Source organism: Triticum dicoccoides, chromosome 1A (assembly GCF_002162155.2).
Source record: "Triticum dicoccoides isolate Atlit2015 ecotype Zavitan chromosome 1A, WEW_v2.0, whole genome shotgun sequence".
Lineage (NCBI taxonomy): Eukaryota > Viridiplantae > Streptophyta > Magnoliopsida > Poales > Poaceae > Triticum > Triticum dicoccoides.
In genome coordinates, this window is record NC_041380.1 from 515862855 (window position 1) to 515868854 (window position 6000).

Here is a 6000-nt window from a genome sequence, read left to right on the forward strand (position 1 = left end):
CAATTGAATCGGCCTCGGGACCCCATCCTGTGTTGTCGATGTAGAGCTTGCCGTGACGACTCTTCGTCATCCGGCCCACAGCGCATCCCTTGAGTCCATCAAAGCTGCCCTTTAAGAACTCGAAACCATCATGCGATAGCCCCATGGTGGGTGCCAACTGTCGTGGGTTTGTCACGGCAGATGTCCTTGTGAAAGGACTTAGTCGTGGAGCCATCGCAACGGGTTAGCTTAAAGGGGTTAATCCGGACAAGGGGACACGGGGAGTTTTATACTAGTTCGGCCCCTTCAAGGAAGGTAAAAGCCTACGTCTAGTTGTGATTGGTTTTGCTAGGGTTTCGAAGGCCAGGGAGCGAATCCGCTTTGTCTGGCTCTCGAGTTGTTGTCTGTCCCTTGAACCGCTGCCGGTTCGTCCCCTTATATACATGGGTGGCGCCCGTCGGTTTAAGGAGTCCCGAAGCCGGATCATAAACGTATCCGGTTCAGTCTCTACACTCCCTATCTTACGAAGCAAGTCACATAATTAAGCCGGTTTACGTCTACAGGCCTTAACTCACTTCTGGGCCTTGGGCCTTCGTAAAGCGCCATCATCTTCACATCTTCATGGGCTTCTAATCTTCATAAAGTTAGTCTGGCTACTCCTGGCCGATTTATGTCCAGTAGTAATATCCCCAATAGTAATTGTGATGATAGCAGTAGTAACTTAGCAAGAACAATATAATATAAGTTCATAGGCATTGGATCGGTGACTTGTTGGATGATATTCATCATGAGACATTTATAACCTTGGGCAATACGGCACTAGCTCCAGTTCATCAATATAATGTAGGCATGTATTCCGTAAATAGTCATACATGCTTATGGAAAGAACTTGCATGACATCTTTTGTCCTACCCTCCCGTGGTAGCGGGGCCCATTGGAAACTAAGGGATATTAGGGCCTCCTTTTAATAGAGAACTGGAACAAAGCATTAACACATAGTGAATACATGAACTCCTCAAACTACGGTCATCACTGGGAGTGGTCCCGGCTATTGTCACTCCGAGGTTGCCGGATCATAACACGTAGTAGTTGACTATAACTTGCAAGATCGGATCTAGAACATGGATATAATGGTGATAACATAAACGGTTCAGATCTGAAATCATGGCACCCGGGCCCAAAGTGACAAGCATTAAGCATGGCAAAGTCATAGCAACATCAATCTAAGAACATAGTGCACTACTAGAAAAAGGGCTATAGATGGGATTGATACTAATGGCGCACCAGACAAGCGGTGCGCCATTAGTATATACTAATGGCGCACCACCTACTGATACGCCATTAGAGTTGAAACTACTAATGGCGCACCTGGCCCAGGGTGCGCCATTAGTATCAATATTTTTTTTAACTAGTGCGCCTGTCCAAACATACTAATGGCGCATCCAGATATAGTGTGCCATTACTAGTTGTAACTAGTAATGGCGCACCAGCCGGAAAGTGCGCCACTAATGTTGTTTTTTTATTATATTTTTTATTCCCTTTTGTGCAAAACTACTAATGGCGCACTGTTCCACCGTGCGCCATTACTAGTTTAAACTAGTAATGGCGCACTGTGGGACAATGCGCCATTAGTATTTTTTTTGCAAAACTACTAATGGCGCACCACCAGGAGGTGCGCCATTAGTAACCTGGATTACTAATGGCGCATTTAGAGTTGGTGCGCCATTAGTAAGTGGGCAGCAACAAGATATTTTGGACAGCCTCTCCTACCCACACTCACTTTCTCCCCACTTCATTCTCTCCACCTCCTCCTTGTCTCGGGTGCCTCCTCTTTTTCACCTCATTTCCACCATAGATTCATCCAATTTAAGTGGTTAAATTACCTTGTTTTGATAGGTAAGTAAGGGGGAAGCTATATTTATGTTGTTCTCCCTACAACAATGTGCACATGCACTTTTTATGGCCTAGCTAGATCTATGTATGTTCATGGTGTTGCATATGTTTGTGGTGTTGCATATGTGTTTGTGTTTGGAGGTGTACCGGTATTTGAAATTCGATAGTTGCCAATATTTTGCCGGAATGTTGATTCATTTCTGTTTCGGCGAGAATTTTGGCATTAAGCATTCTTTTTGGTCCTATTTTTAGGGAAAGTCATGCCAAATTTTTTCTTGGTTCTAAAATATCGTTTTGCTCTACCCTGCAAGCGACCATGGTCCGCATGATGACCGAAGGCATCGTGAATAGGTTTTTGAGGTCCGCGAAGGCCGAGATGCTTCAAAAGAACGAGACGGAGATAAGATGTCCGTGTCGAAGATGCAAGCTGAAGAGCCTTATTGCGGACCCGGAATCCGGGCAGGTGCGGGACCACCTGCTCTTGCGTGGTTTCATGGACGGCTATCGGTGGCAAGGTGATGAAGATGACTACGAAGTCGTCCATGGGGGCCGGGCAAGAAATGAGGAAGGGCAGCAAGACAACCACCGCGGCTCGGGCGGGCGAGAAGACGAAGAATCCCGAGGAGATGATCACGACGGTGATGTTGTACACAGTCATCATGTAGAAGATGCAGGACATGATTATGAGGAAGATGCCGGAGCAGTCGACGGGCATGATTATGAAGATGATGATGCCGGCGGAGCAGACGATGCTGGACCATCGATGGGCTGGGTGCAGGACCCTCATATTCAAGAGCTGCTTCTCAAGCAGACGGATAACGCAAGAGCTGCCGCCCGAGAGAAAGCCAAGATGGATCAACTTGAGTTAGACGCGGTTACTCCATTGTATGAAGGATGCAGGCCCGAGGATACCCGCCTGAAAGTAACGCTCATGGCTCTGGAGATGAAGGTAAAACACAAAATGACCGACGCATGCTTCGACGAGAACATGTCATTCTGGCACGAACGTCTTCCCAAGGGGAACAAGTGCCCGACCAGTTTGGAGGAGGTGAAGAAAATCGTGTGTCCTCTAGATTTACCGCACGTGAAATACCATGTGTGCATGAACAATTGCATCATTTATCGGGATGAGCACGCGGAGTCTACCATATGTCTGGTGTGCGGCGTCACTCGATACAAGAAGAGGAAGAAAGCTCCTCGAAAAGTGGTGTGGTACTTTCCGATCACTCCTCGTCTGCAGCGGTATTTCGCGGACCCTAAGGTAGCAAAGATCCTGCGTTGGCACGCGGATAGGGAGGAGAAGAAGCGAGAAGATGACGCAAATGATCCGGAGATAGATAAAAAAGACAAGATGCTGAGTCACCCTAAGGATGCGAGCCAGTGGCAAGCGTTGAACTTCGAAGACCCAGAATTTGGGAATGATCCAAGGAACATCGTGCTGGGCGCGAGCACCGATGGAGTCAATCCGTTTGGCAGTCAGAGAAGCACACATAGCACCTGGCCTGTGTTTGTGTGGATGTACAACCTTCCCCCCTGGTTGTGCATGAAGAGGAAGTACATTCACATGAGTATGCTAATTGAAGGACCGAAACAACCAGGGAACGACATCAATCTGTATCTGGGGCTGCTGAAAGAGGAGCTTGACACGCTGTGGAAAACACCAGCCAATACGTGGGACGCCGCAGAGAAAGACTATTTCCCTATGAGAGCCGCGCTGCTCATGACGGTGCACGACTATCTCGGTTACGGATATGTCGCGGGGCAGGTGGTCCACGGATTTTTTGGATGCGTCAGGTGCATGGATGACACAACGTATCGCCAGCTAGATAGAGATCCCGGGTCTTCGAAAACCGTGTTCATGGGACATCGAAGGTGGCTTCGCGACGATGACCCGTGGAGAAAACGCAAGGATCTGTTCGATGGTGAAACCGAACCCCGAGGACGCCTGCGTACGAGGAGCGGCGAGGAAATAGACGAGCTGTTGAAAAATTGGAAAGACTGCCCACTGCCGGGAAAGAAGCAAAAGGCGCCAGAGCCGGGAAAGAAGCGAAAGGCGCCAGAGCCGCTGCTGAAGGTATGGAAAACGAGGTCTGTTTTCTGGGACTTGCCGTACTGGAAGATCCACCGTGTGCCTCACAGCCTTGATGTCATGCATATCACGAAAAACGTGTGCGAGAGTCTGCTTGGTACCCTGCTCAACATGCCAGAGAGGACCAAAGATGGGCCGAAAGCAAGGGCGGACTTGAAATCAATGGGCATCAGGCAGGAGCTTCCTGCTATATATGATGATCATGATGATGATGATGATGATGAGGCGAAGCAGGACATGGAAAGTCGTCACAAAGGCAAAAAGGCCAAGAAGACCGGAAATGACTACCCTCCCGCATGCTTCACTCTAAGTCAGGAGTTTTTCACCTGCCTCGTAGGAGTAAAACTTCCTTACGGTTACGCGGGGAAGATAAGCAGATACCTAGACCCAGCGAAGCTGAAGTTCAGCGGGATGAAGTCTCACGACTGTCATGTGCTGATGACGCAGATACTTCCAGTTGCAATCTGTGGGATCATGGACGCGCACGTCCGTGAAACCCTATTTGGCCTATGCAACTTTTTCGACGTCATCTCTCGGAAGTCTGTTGGCGTGAGGCAACTCAGAAGGCTACAGGAAGAGATCGTGGTGATACTATGCGAGCTTGAGATGTACTTCCCGCCCGCATTCTTCGATGTTATGGTGCATCTGCTGGTCCATATCGTCGACGATATCATCCAACTCGGGCCGACGTTCCTACACAGCATGATGCCGTTCGAAAGGATGAATGGTGTCACATCCAGAGGGAAGCATAGCCAGGGGCTTTCTGACCGAAGAGTGCATCTCCTACTGCACGAATTATCTAGGCATCGAGAACCCCGTTGGTCTGCCCGTCAACAGGCACCTCGGCAGGCTCGCTGGATGGGGTCACTGTGAGGGTCGTCGCGAAATGCATGTCGACTTCGAGGGTCGACTCGCCGACTTTGAAAGAGCAAACCTAGTCGCGCTACAACACATAGACGTGGTCGATCCTTGGGTGGTACAGCACAAAACCTTTATTAAGAAGACGTACAATGACCGAGGCCAACAGAGGATGGACGGAGATATACTCAAAGAGCACAACTCATGTTTCACACGTTGGTTCAAGCAGAAGCTTCTGTCATACCCTTTACATGAGGATTCTTCCGCGGAAGAACAACTCATATTCGCCTTGTCACAGGGCGCCGAGCACAACCTGATGACCTATGAGGCGTACGATATTAACGGCTACACATTCTACACCGAGGCCAAGGACATGAAGAGCGATGGTTATCAGAACTCCGGGGTAACGATGGAATCCTACACCGGTAACGACAAGGACAGATACTACGGAAGGATTGAGGAGATCTGGGAGCTGAGCTACGCTGGAGAGAAGGTCCCGATGTTCCGTGTCAGATAGGCCAAGAGCACCCTAAAAGAAGACCGGTATTTCACCACCATGGTTATACCCGAAGCCAAATCCAAGACCGCGGGCGCAAACATCACCGCGAAAAATGAGCCATGGGTACTGGCTTCCCAAGTGGACCAATGCTTCTTCATTACCGACCCGTCAAAGCCCAGTCGTGTTGTCGTGAGGAGAGGCAAAAGGAAGATCATCGGAATGGATGGAGTAGCCAATGAGCAAGACTTCGACAAGTATGGCGACCCGAGGATCGAACATGACGACGATGATGAAGTAGCAGCATACACCACAAGAAGAAGCAGGACCACCCTACCTAAAGGACGTCCGTTCCACAGAAGAACTCCATTTGCGAAAAAGAAGGGCAAGAAGATTGTGAACAGATAGCTAGCTAAGATCGATTGTATTTAAATCGTAGCCTTCATTTCTCGATTGTATTTCATGGGAACTTTTTGAACTATCATGAATATTTTTAAATTTCATGGACACTCGATCTCGATCCCCCTCCATCTCGATCACTATCCCACCTCGCCAGATCCGGTCCCCCTCGCTGCCGAGCACCCCCCGGTCCACCGGCCGCCGCCGCCGACCCCCCGCACCCTCGATTCCCCTACTCAACCGCCGCCGCCGACCCCCCGCACCCCTCCCCTACTCAACCGCCACC